This window comes from Epinephelus lanceolatus, chromosome 13 (assembly GCF_041903045.1).
Source record: "Epinephelus lanceolatus isolate andai-2023 chromosome 13, ASM4190304v1, whole genome shotgun sequence".
Lineage (NCBI taxonomy): Eukaryota > Metazoa > Chordata > Actinopteri > Perciformes > Serranidae > Epinephelus > Epinephelus lanceolatus.
The window spans coordinates 39,502,378-39,524,520 of NC_135746.1; positions in this window are offsets into that span (position 1 = coordinate 39,502,378).

Below are 22,143 nucleotides of genomic sequence, written 5' to 3' on the forward strand. Positions count from 1 at the left end.
AAAGGCACTAAGAACGGCGTCGTCAAGCATCTTGTTATCCGGAGCGAGGACTACAGTGTTTTCTTCCAGTAAACGTAAACACGTAACATCCGCCCCGCCCCCTATCCAATCAGAAACATGCCCTGGCCCAAACCTTGCACAGACCTGAATAAAGGCGATTGAACTCATCTCCCATGTAAACCCTCATTCGGAATGAATATTTCCCATGTAAACTACCTGGAAAGACTTTAATTCCGAATGATTTCATTCAGATTTATTTCATTCCGAATGAGAAGCCATCATGTAACCGTAGCCAGTGATTCTCTTGTTAACACAGGTGAGAGTGCTGATGAGGACAAGGTGGAGATCACTTTGTCATGCTGATTGAGTTAGAATAACAGACTGGAAGCTTTAAAAGAGGGTGGTGCTTGAAATCATAGTTCTTCCTCTGTTAACCATGATTACCTGCAAGGAAACACGTGCAGCCATCATTGCTTTGTACAAAAAGGGCTTTACGGGCAAGGATATTGCTGATACTAAGATTGCACCTAAATCAACCATTTATCGAATCATCAAGAACTTCAAGGAGAGAGGTTCAATTGTTGTGAAGAAGACTTCAGGGCGCCCAAGAAAGTCCAGCAAACGCCAGGACCGTCTCCTAAAGTTGATTCAGCTGCGGGATCGGGGCACCACCAGTGCAGAGCTTGCTCAGGAATGGCAGCAGGCAGGTGTGAGTGCATCTGCACGCACAGTGAGGCGAAGACTTTTGGAGGATGGCCTGGTGTCAAGAAGGGCAGCAAAGAAGCCACTTCTCTCCAGGAAAAACAACAGGGACAGACTGATATTCTGCAAAAAGTACAGGACTGCTGAGGACTGGGTAAAGTCATTTTCTCTGATGAATCCCCTTTCCGATTGTTTGGGGCTTCTGGAAAAAAGCTTGTCCGGAGAAGAAAAGGTGAGCGCTACCATCAGTCCTGTGTCATGCCAACAGTAAAGCATCCTGAGACCATCCATGTGTGGGGTTGCTTTTCAGCCAAGGGACTGGGCTCACTCACAATTTTGCCTAAGAACACAGCCATGAATAAAGAATGGTACCAAAACATCCTCCGAGAGCAACTTCTCCCAACCATCCAAGAACAGTTTGGTGACGAACAATGCCTTTTCCAGCATGATGGAGTGCCTTGCCATAAGGCAAAAGTGATAACTACGTGGCTCGGGGAACAAAACATCGAAATTTTGGGTCCATGGCCAGGAAACTCCCCAGACCTTAATCCCATTGAGAACTTGTGGTCAATCCTCAAGAGGCGGGTGGACTAACAAAAACCCACAAATTCTGACAAACTCCAAGCATTGATTATGCAAGAATGGGCTACCATCAGTCAGAATGTGGCCCAGAAGTTAATTGACAGCATGCCAGGGCGAACTGCAGAGGTCTTGAAAAAGAAGGGTCAACATTGCAAATATTGACTCTTTGCATAAACTTACTGTAACTGTCAATAAAAGCCTTTGACCCTTATGAAATGCTTGTAATTATACTTCAGTATATTATAGTAACATCTGACAAAAAGATCTAAAAACACTTGAAGCAGCAAACTTTGTAAAAACCAATACTAGTGTAATTCTCAAAACTTTTGGCCATGGCTGTAGAACATGTTCCACCATTCATTGTCTGTGGAGCAGCCACAGGATTTATACCCTATGACATCACAGATTTGAGTTTTAGCCCTCTAGTTTTGAGATTTGGGGGAGAGACACTCTTATTTAAGAAATTAAAATTACATTTTATGCAGGCTGAATAAATATTAAGATTGCCTTATTAATGATAGGGGTTTCAATATCTCTATTGAAATGTTTTCTGGCCAATAAGGTACAGTAAGTTCCTTTCAAAATTATACGCTCTTTCAAAACTATAACTCTTTATTTGCAGTTGTCCTTGTGCAGAATCATATGCAGATATCAACCATATTATTATGGTTGAGATATGAAGCATATTAAACACACTGTGATTTGAAAATATTTTTTGAAAATTTACTGTTTGGTTTCAACATTTTTGATAAAAACAAGCAACAAGAGATGCAACTTTAATGAAAATGTCACCAAATCTTTATTTACTGTAGGCTATAAGGTCAAAAACCACCAATAACTCCTCCCCTACATCAAGGAGGGGACGCAGCATCTCAAATATATAAAAAGTAAACACGGGACAGTCTGTGCCAGTAATACTAATAAAATATTATATCCACAAATTTAAATATATAATAATTCAAAAACCCCTATTTTTGTCACTCATAGGTGGAATCAAACAGCACATTGACACAATTTCCTCTTCAAATAAAAAGTAGGCTGATAAAACAATTGATATGTGCTCTCTTTGATGTTTGTGTTTAGAAACATTTTGTTGTTCTGGATGTATTCTTTTATTGTATTATAATGAAGCCATACAACTGTCTTCAAACAAAACACACAATTGGAAAAACAAACAAACAAAAAACAGGACAAAACTATATAGCCTACACAGGGGTGTCTACAAGAAACAAAGACATTAAGGAAAATTATTAAAAACTTTACAAATCTCCTTTTTTCCCCATTGATCTACTTATTCTTTAGTACACGTAATGTGGTTCAATCAGTCTATGGTCGTAGCCTTCAAGTCTCAAGCAAGTCTCAAGTCATGGTGAGAAGCAAGCAAATCAAGTCATTGCTCAGGTGAAGGAAGTTGGAGGTCAAGTCATACTTGAAAAACTCATAAAGACAGTGGTAAAGTGCAACTTAATACATTAACTATGGTACTAAAAGTATAAATCTATGTAATTTCTTCTCATGCCACGAACTTTATCTGACAACTTAAGTTATTAGTCTCTTTACAAATTTAGATTTTTGCAAACCTGTGACAACATACTAGCTACATACAGCTGGAACTATGAGTGAATTAGTGAACTGACAGAAAATAAAGATTTAAGTCATTTTTTATGGGAAAACATGTCATGATTCCAGCTTCACAAATGGGAGGAATTTCACTGCTTTTTCTTTTTATTATTTAATAATTTCAATGCATTTTTAATAATGCTGATGTTTGGGCTGTTGGTTTGACAGAACAGACATTGGGGAGGTGTCACTTTGGGCTCTGAGTCATTGTGATGTGATTTTTCATTATTTGCAGAATTTTTATAAATTAAACAATCATTTAGTGGAGAAAATAATCAGCAGATTAACCCATAATTAAAATAATCATTCGTTAATGGTTCAAAATGAACTCCACCTCTACCAACTACAACAGTAAAATCATGCTTTTACATAACGCATGAGTCAGAATAATCACATGATATAGTATTATTATAGTAGACTATAACAGTCAAGGGGGACAAACACCTACCTGCCAGCCTATTGCTTGTCCACACATTTCCCACTCCTGTCGATCCACCGGGCCCACCTCATCAGGCTAACACAGCTCACCTGTGGATCATTATTCCCTGTCACTATAAAGACGCCCACTTCACAGACACTCCTTGCCAGATTGTTCTTCGCCTCATGCAAGACTTTCCAGTGTTTGTTTCCGGACTGCTCCCTTGGTATCGACCCTGCCCATGCCTCACTCTCCTGCTCCGTCTGCTCCCTGGTAAACCACTCTGCTTTCTGTTTTCGACCACGAGCTCTGCTTCTGCCCCCCTGGTTCCTGTTCGCCTGTTTCCTGCAGCTGTCTGGAAAGATCGTCACCCAGCTTTCCAGAGTGAGTTTACTGGTTCAGTCATCTGTGATCCTCTGAACTGTGGATTGCTTCGTTGTGCGGCAGTATGCCTCGCCTTTGAGTGCGCGCCACAGTTTCCACGTTTCATCGCTGCTGGCAAGCTCTCCCCTGTCCACTGCCAGCTTCACATCGGAGAGGCTGTTTTCTCAGCGAGTACTCCTAGTTATGGAACCTCAGCTCTTCTGACATTGCTCTCTGCCTGCCCCCTCTCATTACCATCGCATGCTATTGAACTGCCGCCCAGCAGACGCCGGCACCTCACCTGTGTGCTACTACAGCATTCCATGCGGAGAGCTACAGACTGATTCTGTTCCCCTGGACACTCTGAAACTGAACATTGACTCTCTCTGTTCCCTCACCAGTCTGCACTCCCTGTATTTATTGAAGTAGTGTATTAAAGCTAGGTATAAACTGTTCCGCCTGTACCTAGTGTTGCTTTTGGGCCCAAACTCCACTCGTTACATCATCTGCTGCTCCAGGCCCCTCTCTGAATGGTCAGGGTGAAAGACACTCAATTCACGTTAATATGCATGCTGCTGTGAGAGGGCAGGGATCATAATTATGTATATTTAAATCCCAAAACACAAGCAGAAACAGTAGGGCAAAATAACTTACTGAGTCACGGTGGACTAGGAGGAAAATATCACATGGCACTGGTGCACACATCAAGTGCACATACACACAGAGTGAACTCATGTTCGGAGAGCAGGCAGGATCCCCTTTCACACTGCCTGTTTGGAGCGGGAGCGCTGTATATAAGATACGATCACAGGGAGGGGGGATAGTGTGGTCTGGGTCAAAGTACTGGGAATGGAGGTAGTAACAGACCTGAAATGACTCTTTTCTGCAGGCAGTCTGCAGGATGGGATGATGGGCGGCACAGGTGTGACTTTTTCACAACATGTAATGCATGCGACCCGTTGTGGGAGATTTAAAAAGTAGCTGTTAGCACATAGCGGCTGACTCAAAGAGGCAAAGCAGCTGAAAATGTCTGCAAATTGGGAAAACAATGCGGTTGGGGAGCTCCTTACCCTTCTAGCAGAGGATGAGGAGCTGACAGTGTGTCGCTGGTTTCCAGGCATGTTCAATATTGAATGAGTTATAGGAAACTCACATGTATCACATAAATAGAACCAAATAAAAGGACACGCTGTGAAGCTCATGATGCCGCTGTACTTCCCTGACTGCCATTCCTCCATTCAAAGTTGTGCAGGAGGACACAGCAGTCATAGTGATGGCATGAACACCAGCTGGCGGGTCCGCTCGCACTGCGTTTAAAAAATAAAACTTAATTTCTCAATATCTAGAAAAATACAAATACTTCACAAAAAAGTTGAGTCCTCTTAAGTCACCTGCTGCAAGTCTTAGTCAAGTCTCAAGTCATGAATACCAAATCAACCTGAACTTGTATAGTGCCTTTCTATAGTCAATCTGACAGCTAAAAGCGCTTTACACTATGCATCTACACACACTCATCCATTCACACACATTCACACACAAGGGGCCGAGGCTACTGTATAAGGTGCCACCTGCTACTTAGTTTCTTGACACTCGCACAATTTGGGGTTCAGTATCTTGCCAAAGGGTACTTCAACATGTGTCCTAGAGGAGCCAAGGATCTGACTTCTGATCTTCTGATTAGCTTAGGACCTGCTCTACCTCCTGAGTCAAAGCTGCCCTGCATACTGACTGCATACAGAGTCAAAGTCAAGTTGAATCTTTCATCAGTGTTAGTCAAGCAAGTCTCAAGTCCTCTAGTCTCGCTCACCAGACCTTTCTCAAGAAAAGAAAGGTCTGGCTGGGCCGACTCTCACTTTGAGATTGGAGAAAAAAACGAACCGGCTGCTTGTACTTCTTTCAACCAATCACAATCGTTCTGGGCGGTGCCACAGCAACGGTGCGCTTGCACAAATATTGCCGGGGGGAAACAGGTTTTGGTGTAACACACCCACAAAAATATCACCTACAGGACGCGAACCATGGCAGAAAAATGGCTACATCCCCGCAAGATCAAACACCGCAAAAGTTACTAAAGGACGTGTTGAAAACGGTTGAAAACTGCTACACAACCGGAGGTGGTAGGGCGGGACTTCAGCGGGTGGCTCCGCCCAATGAGAGGCTGATCTCTGCAGGGAACTTCCGCCCACTCAGACTACAAGTCCTCTAGTCAATTCATGTGACTCAAATCCCCCACCTCTGCTCATGACTCATTAATTTCTGCCAGCATGGGTTACTTGAAGAAAGAACAATACAGTCCACTAAAACAGTTATATTTTGTAGAAAAACAAAAACAAATAAGCAGCACCAAGGATATGTATGTGTATGTATGATAAGGCCAGTGCCAAAAAAGTCATGGAACGTGATTTGGCCAGCCACCTGAACAACACTGTGGCCACTATGCTAGATCCACTCCAGTTTGCCTATAAGAGCAGCAGAGGCACAGACGATGCTGTGCTGACTCTGTTTAATACAGTTACAAAACATCTCATGGACCCCAAACGATATGCCAGGGTTTTGTTTGTGGGTTTCAGTTCAGCTTTTAACTCAATGAAGACACATAATACTCCTGAAAAGGCTAATTGATCTTAACATTAACACAGGGTTAGTTCTCTGGATCAGAGACTTTCTTTCCTGCCGTCGACAGAGAGTCTGTGTCAGGAGGAGCATGTCAGATGAGCTCACTGTGAGCACAGGCTGCCCACAAGGATGTGTTCTGTCCCCTGTGCTCTTCTCTCTGTTCACCAATGAATTAATGATCAATGAGGAATATTTTAGATTGTTTAAATATGCTGATGACATGGCCTTAGTTGGTCTTTTACAGCAAACAGATGCATCGGGTGAAACTGCCTACCTGGCCCACACTAAGGCCCTTCAGACATGGTGTCACATCAGCAAGTTAGAAGTTAATGTGACCAATACTAAAGAATTGATTATCTGCACAAAACAAGATTTGAAGACCGAGCCAGTTTCACTCGATGGTCAACATGTTGAAACAGGAAAATTTTAAATATCTCGGTACAGTTCTGTGAGCTTCTCTGGAAATACTGAGTATATTTTCAAGAAATGCTCACAGCAACTTTATCTTCTTAGGAAACTTAGTAGCCTTGGTGTTAGTCAGCAGATTTTAGAATTAGTGTACAAAACTATGCTTGAGAGTGTTGTAACTTTTCACCAGTAAACTCTGTAGGATTTTGACAGTGGCAAGTAAAATAGTTGGCAGGCCACAAAAGCTGTTGACCCAACTCTTTACTGAAGGACGAGAAAGAAAGCAAGGAGTATCTTGGGAAATAGCTCTCACCCTCTCTTTGGCCAGTTTGAACTCTTAAGCTCTGGGAGGCGCTATTGAGTCCCTCTGGCAACCAAAAATGTATTTAAAGGGATAGTGCACCCAAAAATGAAAATTCACCCATATGCCGATGGAGATTCAGGTGACGTTTTAGAGTCCTCACAACACTTGCAGAGATCCAAGGGGAGAGGGGGTATTAACACAACTCCACCTAATGGAGGCTTACGGCGCCCCAGATTCAAACGTCCAAAAACACATAATTGAAACCACAAAATATCTCCATACTGCTCATCCGTAGTGATCCAAGTGTCCTGAAGCCTCGTCATAAAAAGTTGTTTGGAAAAACGTCTATTTGAACTCTGTTTTTAGCCTCATTGTAGCCTGTAACTCTAACTGCCTCTCTGGGCACCGCGTTCATGTGTGCGCGCTTGCGCGTGAGACCAGCAAAAGCACGTGAACACACATGAGCGTGGTGCCTATGTCTCACGGTCTCGCGTTCAAAGCTGGCTGTTTGGACATGACCAGAGCAATGGATGTAGATGGGGAAACAGAAGAGGTGGTAGCAGTTGGTACTGGGGTTGTACAACCCATGGTAACAGCTGGAACAGCCTGAGGAGAAGATGATGATGGGTGTCTGCTGGATAGCTTAACAGTAGAAAAAAAGGAAAATAACAATTAATCACAATGAGCACACTGTGCCATTACTTCAGTGTTTTTTCAGTCAAACAAATATGTTAGTACCTTTGCAGAATGAAATCCACATACAACTCTGTGTTCATATCTGGCTTTTGTGCTGAAGAGGACACTTCTCAATTTGCAAGATATCAAACAAGGCATATAGAACTGAAAAACAAAATCCATATGCACCAGCCCCAAAGTCTTGGCTATAACTTGATTTAAAGGTAACAGTCTTACCTTCTGATGAAGATAATTTCTTCTGTCTTGATGCCGGCCTGTTTCCATCTTCAGAGGGTCAAATTCATGATGCAGCAAGAAACCTCCAAAGCCAACACATTCTTACTCTGACCTCGTCACATATCGACGTTTGGTCATGGTCTTTTCATGTCGAGATATGATGTGCAAGGTACCCTGGGTGTATTGGCTGGTGATGTTCTGAGACGCCGTGTCAACTTCAGCCTGTTACATGCATTGTCTGTTTTCAAAATACACTTTTTTTCACAGGACATGTACAGTTTGCATACAGTCTCTTTCAAAATAAATGGACAATGTCGGTACAACACCGTGTATTGATGTTTTTTTCTTCTTCAGCAGCAAACACACGTGGTTACGTTTAACCAACACACACACACGGTTGGTTTTAGGAAAAAAGAACAGGGTTTGGCTTTACTTTCACATGAGAAGTGAACACCTGCCTCCTGAGTCAGAAGAATCGGTGGTTGTTGGACCCATCCACCACCCGTACCATCCACCCTCCAACATCTGGGGTGCTGTTAAACAATAACAGCGACTGGCCACGTATCAAAGAACAAGCACCTGTTTTCGATGACCTCAGAGTGAGACCGGCTTGCTAAAGCCTGGCCATCCACTCATCATCACAACAATAAATACCAAATAGCATTTATAATAACCTTGCTATAATTACTGACTGATTTTATTGCATAATGACTGCTGCATCATTATATTTATTATTTATAATATTATTCATTACATTTACATAATGACTAAGGGCTCTAGTTTCCCGGCGCAGCGCAAGGTGGCGCAGGGTGGCGAACCCCGCGCAGAGCTAGTTTCGAGCGGCGCAACCCGAGGCGCGCTCAGGGGAGTGGGGAGGTGTCGACAGATCCAGCTTGGCGCAGTGACAGTTTCGTGCCAAAAGGCTTCGCCGAAGGTGCACTGAAAGCTCACCAGCTGAAACCAGGTCTACTGTCAGCGCAGGCGGAGCGCAGCTGGTGTAAGTGGAAGTTTGGCTGACCGGCCGACAGTGCGCACACGTCACCAAAACCTCACAGGCAGGTTTCCAGAATATCAGGCACATTAACGATGCAATAAATACCCACAAAAACCACTTTTCAATGCAACTATCTGCAATCAGCACATAAATGTATCTCTATACCGACTGTCCCGTCACATCTGATGCCAGATCAAAGGGGATTGGCACCGTTTGGCACATTTGGCACGCGTAATGGAAACCCAACCTGATTTGATTAACACAGCTGCAAACTAATGAGTTCACATCCCTCTCAGCCAACCACAAACAGCCACAGCTTCAGATAGGGAGTATATATTCAGCATCTGTCATCTTAGAAAAGTCAAAAGAAAAGAAACAGAGTGAGACTGCGAGAGAGAAAGAGAGAGAGCACACGCGCGCACGAGAGAAACGCAACATTGATTTACAATTGTGGTGACCTCCTCCCAGGCTACCTTTGCATCATCAGCCCGTGGAGGTCTGCTCACAGTTCCGTATATTCGGACACTGTGAGCTTGGACCTCCCGGACCAAAACAACAGTTTCCTCCTGGGAGGAGTTTGGCCATCCGATGCTGCTGCTCTCTTCTGCCATGGCGAATTGGGTAAACTCTCATTACGCCTTCGCGCAGCGCATTTAAGGGCGAGGAGAGGGGCTCATTTGATTGGTGTGATGTGTGTAAAACCCACTCCACGCCTTCTCTCCTCCCTCTTTCCGACTTGCGCAGGTAGAAGGGACGGAGGTGGGAAAGAGGAGTAGCTGCCAGGGCGCACGGTCTACCAAACTTGCAAAATCCGCCTGGCCACACCCAGTTGGCGAAGCGCAGGTGCGCTGCGCCTCCGCCTCGCCCGGTCTGCGTAACTGGAGGCCTCAAAGTCAGTTTTATTTATGTAGTGCCAAATCATAACCAAAATGATCTCAGGACACTTCTCATATAGAGCAGGTCTGGACCATATTCTTAAATTTACAATTCCCACCATGAAGAACCACTTTAACAACAGTGGCAAAGAAAAATTCAGTGGAACCAGATTCTATGGTGGGTGCCCAGGTAAATGACCCAGGTGTCAGGGTAACCCAATCCGGTTCCTACTGGGCTCCACTGACATAGAACACACAGCTAAACATATTTGGGACTAAAAATAACCTCAACAGGAAATTTCAATCAGGCCGTTAATGATCTCAGAAACAAGGGAAGGAGAGATTTCTATGCTATAAAAAAGTCTTCAAACATAGATATACCTAGAATACTTAGAACCTGGCTCAAGATATTTCAGTCTATCATCAAACTGATATTGATTAGTGAAATGTGGGGTCCTCTTTTAACTCAGGACTTGGAACAAACACCCAGTTGAAGATCTACACGCTGAGATTTGCAAGAGTATACTCAGAGTCCACAGGAACACCCCTAACAATGGATGCCCAGCTAAACTCAGCCAATTCCCTCGTTTACTTAGGATATAGACACATCACGTAACAGCACATCAGGACAACCCTCACACAATGCGGTCCAGCGAAATTATAGCTAAATAAAAAGAAAACGACATCAAGTATTGGACATCTACTGTACCACTAAAACCCAAAACGAACTTCAGAGTCATTTGACCCTAAAAAGACAGTACACAATGGCAAACTATCTGACCGCCGTGACAGATCAGAAAAGACCCTAACAACCGGTATGTATGGACTCAGTGATCAGTGATGTGTCGGCTCTGTCCTCAGAGACAGATAGAGCACCATTTCCTGTTATCTTTTTTTTTTTTTCAACTTTCTGTATGTATCCATACTTATCTCATTTGTATAAGTCATTATATTGTGGACATTACAGTATGTAGGGTAAATTAGCCACAGCTTGTCCAACTGATGAATTTGTTTGTAAATGCCATAAATTCTGGGTTCATCCCATTACCTGATCTCGCATCCACTTTTCCCTCAATTGCAACTCTTCCTTGCGTCTTAGCTCCGCCCTCGTAAGACATGAGGGAGAGATGCAAGGATGAGATTCGGGGAGAGAAGAAATGAGGAAATATTCTTTCAGAGAAATTAAATGTCTTTTCCTCTGATGTTTAAACGTGGAGCGACATCTGTTTCTGATGACGGCGGCAGCTGATTACAGATGGATCAACTGTCAGTAGGCTTTATTATAAACTTCAACTTTCAATGGAGTTTGTGTCATATATTTTGTTTTTTGCTGCTCAACAAATTAAGGGAACACTTAATCATCACAATATAACACCAAGTCAGTTAAACTTCAAGGGTAGTGACCACTGGTCTGTGCCAGACCACTGAATTGGCCACAACAAGATGACGTGCGTGCTGCGCCGTTCTGAGCAGCTGTTTGTATGTTACGGGTCCCAGTCCTGTGGAATGGCCCTATCCAGAGAGCGTCTGTCTCGCTGGATGGTGGAGGCCATAACATTAGCCTATTTCTCTTTGGGGAAGGACCCCCCAGGGGGCCTGAAGGCTCATTCAACACGGAGTGTTTCTACTTCATGGGCGCTTTTGCGCAGTGTGTCTGTGGAGGACGTGCGCAGCTGCCTCATGGTCGACTCCTCATACCTTTGTGAGATATTATGGTCTGAATGTGTCCAATGCTTCCACTGCGCACGTGGTATTGTCTGCAGCCAGACAGTGAAACGTTTTGGCCTCATTAGCATACTGGTGTATATTATATGGTGGTTTCCCATGTTAATTCCTCCTTAGGCCAGAAGGGATACGCACGTCAGCACGTTGTAGCATGAGTAAGAACTCGAGTTCGAAATAAAGTAAAACGTGAGGGTTGTGCTACAACCCAGGTTTTACGAGTGAAGAATGACAGTTCTTACTAATTCAGCCTTGTTGTCCCGCCGTATGGGTGCGGGCTGAGTAAGCTGCTATGAAAACAGTGGCAGGCGAGCGGGGCCTATTATAGCCGCGGGAGCGGGCCCAGGCTTGTCATAAGAAGAGAGCCTATCACCTGCCACACTGGCCAAGACATAACTTGGGTGGTGTTAAAGTTTTTATAAATAAAATTTATTCAGCAACACTGCTGATTGCAGCTTGGTAGCATGAGTAAGACTGGGTTGTAGCACAACCCTCACGTCTTGTGCAAAAACTGTAGAGGGAATAAATTAGTTGAAAGACTAAGAAAAGAAAGAAAATGAAAGTGAAAGAGGCAAAAGGCTTTAGGAGGGTCTCACCCACCCTAACCCTAACCCTTTGGAAATGTCCCATCCAACACGTTTATAATTGTTCAAGCAATAATTTGCGAGCAAACACTGGTTTAGAGTCTCTGGGAATTACTTTCATCTTCTCATTAGTTCATATAAATGATGCAGTGATAAATAAGATATTGGTAATAAATGACTAAAGAAGACTTACATTAACAACAATGAAAAATGGATTTGAATGGAACATTTCCTTAAGACCCTCCTGAAGTCCTTTTCTCTTTTTACACTTTTATTTAGTTATTTAAAAAAAAAAAAAATCTAATGATTTACTTTTAATACCGTGACGTTAAATTGATCAACACCCTAACTTTTTAATACATATATTTGAGGAATTAGATATCTTTTTTTTTAAGAAATTTAGAAAGCAATGAAAGAGAAGACCTATAATTACTCAGTATCAGTAACAAGAGTAAAAGAAGGAAAGGGTTTTAGGAGGGTCCACCCACCCTAACCCTCTGGAAATGTTCCATCCAAATATAACAAAACAACAACAACAATCTGAATCTGCTCTATAAACTCTTAAAACTGCTTCTATCTCATTTTCAGTTCATACACTGAGTTGTAATCTTTAAAAACAGACATTATAAATGGTTCTGGAAGAGTATGTCCTGAGTCTTTCCAATAACCTAAACACAGCTTTAAAAATTAAGTGAATGGTACATTTCCTTGAGACCCTCCTAAAACCTTTTCTCATTTTACACTTTTTTTTAAATTATTTTGGATAAAGCTTTTACTTTTAAGCAGATAAGGAAATAAGTCATAACACTAACCTTTACATCTACATAAAATGTTTTGGTTTGTTTGTTTTTAATAGAGGAAATGAGAGTTTAATGCCAAATAATTACTTAAATATATGCAAGACTTACCTTTACTTATTTATGACCTAAATTTAACACTTATCAATACACTAAACTTATCAATATCTTATTCTTAACATTACTCATTTCTAACCTAAACATAGCACTTGCCTATATCCTATAATTGTCAATACTTATAAATATATGAAACTTATCATTACCTATTCACAACCTAAACTTAGTCATTACTTATTTACAACCTTAACTAAACACTTATCTATTAGCTAAATTAAAATATCTTAACTTTACCATTACTCATTTATAAACTAAACATATCACTTATCTATATCCTACATTTGTCAATACTTCTAAATATATTAAACTTATCATTACCTATTCACAACCTAAACTTAACACTCATCTTTTACCTAAATTATTCAATACTCATCAATATCTGAACCTTACCATTACTTAATCCTAAACGTATCACTTATCTATATCCTATATTTGTCAATATTTGTAATTATATGAAACTTTTCATTACTTATTTACAACCTGCACTTAACACGTCTACATCCTAAACCTATCAATATTTATCCATTTATTTATCAATATCTGAACATGCAGTTACGTATGACCTAAACACTTATCAGTATCCTAAACGTATCATTACCTTTAACTTACCATTACTCATTTACAACCTAAACTTATCACTTATTTATATCCTAAAACTATCAGTGTCTTAAACTTAACATGAATTATCTATAACCTAAACTTAACACTTATCTATATTCTAAATTTAACAATATTTATCAATATCTTAAACCTAACATTAGTTGTTTTTTGTTGTTGTTTTTTGTTTGTTTGTTTTTTTGTTGTTTTTTGTTTTTTTTAATGAAAAGAGGAAATGAAACAGCTGTAAAGAAAGATTTAGAAAGGTGTGTGTGTGTGTGTGTGTGTGTGTGTGGCAGGATTGGAATTACCACTTAGTACACTATACCTGATCCTGCAGCTAAAGTGTCAGGAGTACTTAAAGCTCCGAACTGAACAGGGAGTTGACCCACCAGCCCCATACCTCTGCCATCACTTCCGACTGGTTAGCAGGCGGAAGCCAAGCGGGCATCTGTACTATGGGCCTGCCCACTTGGGAGAGTGTTACCTGCACAGGGTAGCGGCCGGTGGGAGGTTCGTCCTGCTCCTCCCTCCCTCCACGCCGTGGGTCAGGGGCAGATGGCTGGCGGTGGCGCTCACGGCGGTGTTCTCGCTCCCTCTGAGTCCGTCTCCGCCTCCTGGCTCGAGGCTGTTGGAGAGATGGGCAGAGAGGAAAAGAAAGCAACAGGTCAGTACAACAATGAGATAAGTCATTTGGGTTGAGGTAGGTCATGGAGGTCATTGAGACCATTCACAATTCAGTCAAATTTTCTTGATGGAAAAAAATCCATCAAGATGAACTTTATTATATTTAAATGAGGTTCTCTAAAAATGCCTGGTATTCCTTTAGAAATACTGTAGCCAGCCTCCACAGAAGGCATACATTTACAGCAGAGTGTTTAGGGTGGAATACTTACACCCGTCTGGGCAGCCTCCTGTCTTCCACCCTGTGGGCCTGAGGTGGACGGCTGAGGACTGGAGCTCCTCTCTGACTGCACCTGTGAGTAGGAGTGGGGGGGAGAATGGATTGTTAGATGCACCACAAGGGGGCCCAAGACAATTTGGTATCAATCACAAATGTCACCCAGCTTACCTGTGAGCCAGAGGTGGACGGCTGGGGGCTGGAGATGGCTCCAGGGCTGCTGTCCTCCTCCCTCTTCCTCTTGGTGTTCTTCAGTTTGTGAGACAGAGAGAGGGTAAAAAAGAAACACTTAGTTCAATCCTTTTTAGGTTAAAACCCTTTCAGACTGGTGCAGTAGAGTCGGATAAATCAAACTGATCAAGTTAGGATAGAGCGGTTTTGACTGAACTGACTTTGTAATATTCATATTATTGCAGAAGTGACTTTTGTGCTGTATCTTCTTCCTCTCAGCTTGTCTTCAATAATTAAAAAAATCTCTGTTCAGTACATACGCAGCAGCATTTTAGGGCAACTCAGTCTCACTACAAAGTTCTTGACATCCGGCACTTGGTCAGTAACTTTTGGTGTTAGACTCTGACAAAAAAAGGCGTCCATTCACATAGGCATGCTAGGCAGCCAGTCGCTGTTATTGTTCAATGGTGGCTGGCAGTGTCAGGGGGAAATGTGGCGGGACAACAAGATTGTAAAGCCAAAACCTGTCCATGTTCTTTTGTTGCCTAAACCCAACCACGTGCGTTTATTGTTGAAGGAACAAAACATTAATTCGCAGCATTGTACCGACTTAGCTTGTTAAATTTGAAAGGGACTGTATGTAAAGTGTAAACTTCCTGTGAAAACGGAAGTGTATTTTGAAAATGGACAATGCATGTCAGGCTGCAACAGGCTGAAGTTGGAACGACGTCCCAGAATGTAAACAACCAACTAACCCGACAACAACTACTTGCTTTTGTCTATTCATCTGTCTTTATTAATTAAGGTTAAATTAAAGTGTGATAACATGAACACTAAATTCATGAGACTTTCTCAAATGCTAGCATTAAGGTAAACGTCCCTATTAAGCCCACCAAATCTGCTTTTCAGACATTTTTAATATATACCGCCCCAATTTAAGTGAGAACATTTTAGTTGAAATGATAGTCTAATCATCTGACGTGTCAATAATTCATGTATACCATTTTTTTTTATGTTTTTATTGGTTAATTTGTCAAAATATGTCAAAAGTCTGTCATCGGCTTAATGGGAACTTAATGTACCCTTTAAGCCCATGGGTGTTCCAAATAAGCCCACTTCATGATTTGTTGATAAATAAATATTAAAAATCTTAGCAATCCAAACTTGTTCTATTAAAATCTGTAATCTCTTAGCTCTCAATAGCTATTTTCATTTTCTCTCCACTCCTATCCTCTGGCCTGTAAACGGCATTTGAAATAGATGTGATGAGACTTTTTGCTGTGTTGTCAACACTGAAAAAGCTAAACTTCTACCAGCTTCTCTGGAATGTAGACAAAAAACTACTCATGAACAAAATCTAAATTATAATGGAAACTACTCTTCAATACTTCATCTTTCAATATGAGTTATCATTTTGTCTGTATCTCTATCATACATTGTACTGTTGGCATTTATAATTGGCCAAAATTTCTGGTCCAGCCAGCTGGTTGAAAGTGCAGATGTTTTTATCAAGATTTCTGAAGACCTACTGACTCAAAGAAAAACAGTTTCCAGTTTCAATACTAATATTTTAAGGATAATAAATGATGATATTATGATATTTAATTGCCTGAATTATGGGGCTGATTGATTAGGTGAGGTCAAAGTTAGGCAGGAAAATGGTTCAAAAGTCAAAAGGGAGAAGATCTCCATTGAAACACAGTCAAGTGGGCTTAATGGGAGCAGGTGGGCTTAAGGGGAACATAAGTGAATTTCTGGTTAAAAGTCAAAATATTTTATTCTACACACATGACACTGAAAAAACAACTACATGGAATAAATCTATATATGCTGCACTAAGATAACATGAAAAGTATCAACTGATCATGCACTGAAGTAATTAGCTATACTCATTTACATCCACCCTAAAAGGTGTGATTTTTTTGCTAGTGTCCCCTTTAAGTCCACTTGGTAAAAATGTTAACTAAAAAATAAATAAAGATAAATATACACATTTATTATCTATTTAACAGTATAACAATATATTCTGCATACAAAAAATTTAAACTATACATGCTTATCATGCTTTATGTCATTGCAATGAACAATGCTATGCAGCGACTGTATTGATGATGCAGCATGTGGGCTGTTTGCTAGCATGCTAAAACACATATTTTGACTTCGAAAGAAAAAATATTTCTAATTCGAGTAATATTCTAATATATGTTTTATTCAAAGCACTGATCTCTTACATGTTGATAACAAATGAGTACTTGCCAAAAGCAGGAGTAGAAATATGGAAAAAACGCTGTTTTCTGAGGGCACCAAAATCACTGAAGTGTTTTTTGCATCTTCTTCTGGGAGCAGCAGGCACATGTGCTTTGATAACTCAATATTGACAAATCTGATTGGTTTACAATAAAAAGTATAATTTATGTAACAAGCAGCTTCATTGGAAGAACCATGACACAGCAAAATGGTGATTTTTTTTTTATTTGACTCAGAAGTAGGGGGCTTATATGGTAAGTGGGCTTAGGGACGTTTACCCTAATGTTCTAAACAAGCTAATTAAGGTTGACACCAACTCTAATTTTAAAAACTTTTAAAAGCTTTAAAATTATTTTAAACGGTAAATATTCTTACCTTGCCCATGCTGATGAAGTAACAACTGAAATGAGGTTAGTTGCTGGTCCGTTGAAGTTCGTAGTTATCGATGAGTTTCAAGTTATCTCGTGCGCACTGCTTCTCTCAGGAGTGAAAATGACAGAGGTAATGCGGCCTTCAAATATTTATACGATGCACATAGCAACCATAGAATCCTAATGGCATTGCGTCATCAATGCCAGCATTTAGCCTGCAGTATTTAGGCCTATTTATTATTTGTTTTATTCACTTTAATTTCGCAATAATTTCACAAATTATTCTTTCCCTAATGTGAACATATTTTAATAGGCCTATAGGCTGCTTCATATTGCATGTAGTTAAAAAGGTCTTATTTTAGTTTCGTGGTTGCGTTATTTCTTTGAGACAAACTTGATGCAGAACCTTACAAATACAATTTATTGGTCTGTCAGCTCAGTTACAGAGGTAGTAGCTTAAATTGGAAATCCAAGGGCGACACCTTGTGGAAATATGTAGTTAGCTGACAACTGTTAGCTGTAACGTCAGCTCTTTCAACACTCATATGCAGTGAGCCATATTTCAGATAAGCACACGCTGATTGTCTCATGACCCGATGTGGTGATGTGGTGAACACAGTTGAAATAAAATGCATCACTTATCTGACAGTTAAAACCTCCTTTTAGATAATGCTTTGATAATAATGATAATGCTTAGATACCTCCTTTTAGATAAAACACCAGTTGTGCTGTTTATCATTATAAACATTTTGACACCACAACATTCAAAATATAGGTTCAAAACGCATTTTTTTTCGCATACTACTAAACACAACAGTTAAAGAGTTGTCATGAAATTATCTTTAGCCTCGGTGTATTGTGCATATGGAGTTTTCATTTGTAACTTACTGAATAGATTCTTCATCTTGATGACAGCTAAAAGTACAACTGGGTGGAGGCATAAGATGCCATCAACATTACAATCAAGGTCATGTAATCCATAGGTCATCCATATAATCCAAGGTCATAATCCACTGTGATTCAAAGTTGTAAAAGAATAAAAAATAAATACACAAATATATAAATAAATAGTCCAAGATGAAGAGTGAATAGAGACTGTATATTAGCCTGAATGATGACTGAAATGGGTTTTGACATTACATTCAAATGAAATGTGCTGTGTTAGAGATAGAGATAAAATAACAGCACCCATGTTGACCTTTAGCTCATTTAATGAACAGGAGATGGTCCTGTAGATGCAGAAGCATCAGAGAGTCACGAGACTGAACCACTGAGAGGATAACAGAAAAAGGTGGCAAACCTTACTGATGTCAGAAATGTCTGTTTTGTCACTTAAAGTTTTATCATCATTTCTCCTCATTTACCTTGTTGTGCTAATACACCAAGCACTTTCTCTCCTTCTCACTCTTGTGTTGTGCTGCTGCCGTGGTCCTGCCAGATGCCTCCTGCTGCTGCTGTTATCATTAGTCATACTTCTACTGTTACTATACACATATGATTATTGCCACATATGTATACTATCAGATATCAATATATACTTTCAACATATTGTACCACAATAGCCAGAACTATAATTATAATATAATTAGGCCTACTTTAATTAATGTTGTTGTAAGCTACTGTCATTACCGTCTGTCCTGCATCTGTCTCTGTCTCTGTCTCCCCTTCTGTCTCATTGTGTCATATGAATTACTGTTAATGTATTATGTTCATCTGTTCTGTACAACATCTATTGCACGTCTGTCCATCCTGGAAGACAGTTTGTCACATTGGAATTAGCAGTATTATTGTTTCCACGTATTCATTCTAGATCTAACAGTACTTTAAACTCATCTCAGAAATGGTGAAAGATCGTACTGATGTGTTTTTTTGCATTAAATATATGATGAAATAACACTGAATTTATGATATTAACAACAGTGAATGTCCATCCTTTTTTATTTCATAAAAAGTATAACTTTAATATCTTACCATCACTACCTTTACCATAAAAGGACTATTTAGCAGTTTGTTTGAGGATGGCTTTAGATAGTAAAAAAATTAAAGGTTACTTAAAAAATATTTCATTGATTATTTTCATTGATTTGAATATATTATTATTTATATATATTGGATAACAATAATTGTATCATTTAAAAACAATGGATGAGCAAATTGTCGATTTTAATGACATTAGCTTGACTTCACTACCTTTGCCATAAAAGGACAAATAAACAATTTGGTAGAGCATGTTTTTGAAAAATTATTTGACCTTTATTACACTTTAATTTTTGTATAAATGTACATAAACCTATTGAGTAAGACCTCTTAAGTATAACATGATGAAAAAATATGTCTACGTTTGAAAATCCCACCACACAGAGCCCAAATTGTAGAGGTAGCTACAGATTGAGATTGAGGTAAGTTAACACATTTTTCATCAAGATTACTCAAAACAGTTGAGCAGAACGTTAAAGGGTTAACTGAGAGGTAACAGAGAAAAAGGAGGTTGATCCCAGAAAATAATAGTAACAGGATGACGTGTTCAAATAGGCTACAGATTCATGTAAAACACATGACAACACAATAATATCAACAACAATAAGGGGTTATGAATATGTGTTATCCAAAACCCATGAGGTAAAGAGCAGAACAAGTAAAAAATGTTTTTTCATATAGCAGGTTACATATTGGATTTGTCTATATTAACTGAATTAAGATACAAATAGTGCACTGTGATGTTTTGTAAATGTAGGCTTATCTATGTGGGTTTAAGTTACGTTCACACATTTTCATTTGGTTTTCTCTGAGTCATGGTTTAGCAATGAAAGTGAACTATAATATCATAAATTACAACGTTATGTAGCCCTCTGGTGTTTGCTCAAGACATCTGAAAAGAGAGTAGATGTAGAGTCTGTTTCAAGTATTGATTGACTGACTGCAGTCAGTTGCAGAATGCTTTTTAAAAGACATACCTGTTACTGTCTAATTACTGAAATAAATTAAAGGACTTTTTTACATTCTACAAACAGTTTTGGATGTTTTTTCACATAGTAAACCTCTTGCAGTAAACCTCCGACAAATGAAAGACTCTATTGGAATAGTAAGACTGCCCCTCTGTCAGGCATTATACAACCATCTCAATTCAGTCCTTATAGTACAAGGATGGTCTGAAACCTCCAAGCCCCTTGGGGACAGTAAAAGCATCCATCCATCCATCCATCCATCCATCTATCCATCCATCCATCCATCCATCCATCCATCCATCCATCCATCTGTCTGTTCATTCGTCCATCCGTCTGTCCACCCAACCATCCATTCATCCATGAAGCTGAACTGAACACAATCACTTACATGTAAGCCTGTACATAGCTTACTGTGTGACTGCTGATAGCCAATCACAACAGTTGCTCTGGTGTTATTGCTTTATATTGTCTACAGGAAAATAAAAAGAGGTCTTAGTGAAATGTGGCAGTTGTGTCACTTTTCACACGGTGAACCTTGTGGCTGACAAATAAAGTCTCTGTTGCTTTAATAAGGCTGCCCGTCTCTCAGATATTAAGCAACCACCTAATTTCAAACAATGTTGCTAATGCCCTAAAGTAAGCTAAAAAGGTTGTAGACTGAGCAGCTATGTTGACAGCTATGGTTTCAATATAGTGACTGACTTCTATTTTAAATCTGTATATGGGTGGTATCTTTTTAGTCCATATGCACATCTAGTATTTTCCATTTAAAATAAACAGTCTTTTACAATCAATATCATTCTTATCATAAAATGAATGATAAAATGAATACTTGAAGCAGTATATTTACAAAACACCTTGTTTTTGTTATTGTTAATAGAGCGTTTCTTTGAATAAAGTTGTAAAGGGAGGGAAAAAGTTGGATCAGTGATCAGCAGAAACAAGCTGGATCTCCACTTCTGGATTAAGTGGCCATAAATACAGACAGTAAAATGTCTTTTGGAGGATGTGTGGTAGTTTGTAAGGAAAAAAAGGCAAATTTCTTACACTTCACTAAACAGCTTCCCCTTAGCATTGGGCTTGAGCAAAACAGTGTGATTGAGTCTGAATAGTTTCACGCTCCTTTGGGCTTCTCCCTGAACCTGCACTTAACTTTACTTGATCAGAAAAGAAATCCTACATGTAGAGATGCCGACAGGCATTTAAATCAATTTAAGAATGAGTGTATGGTCATCTTCACTGATGGGTCTAAGGACCCATGTTCTGGGAAAACTGGTTTTGGGATGTATGAAGATAATGTTCAAGTCCAGCAGTGCATCCGTATTTCTGACAACATGTCTGTTTTTTCTGCTGAGCTATAAGCAATTTTATGGGCTTCGTGGTGGATAGAGGTGGTCAAACGCCCTAATAGTGTCATCTGTTCTGATTCTGTTGCTGCCTTGTTAGCTTTGAGAGGTGAGACATCAACAGCTTCAGTGGCAAAAAGAATGGAAAGTAGATTGCTGGGGCAGACATGACTTCTCTCTGCAGCCCTCTGTTTAGAGGAAGAGATGGATGATTAAATCTGGAAGAAGGGATGATGTTTTAACAAGTCTGAGACTGAGGCATTGTGGTTTAGCCAGTTATCTAAAAGTCACTGGCAAACATTTAGACAGTTTGTGTCAGGGGAATTGAAAACTGTCCAACACATTGTGTTCTCTTGTAACAAAAAAAAAGAAAAGAAAGGCAACGGTTGTTCGAGGAGCTGCCAGATCTGGGTCCACCCAGGATTTCCTTTAAATCTATTTTTGTGTCTGAAGTGGCGTTTCTATTAATTGGTAGAGCAGTCCTGGAATTTCTCCATGCTTCTGCACTTTATTTAAAAATATAGGGTGAATATTAAACTCTTTCCTATGGA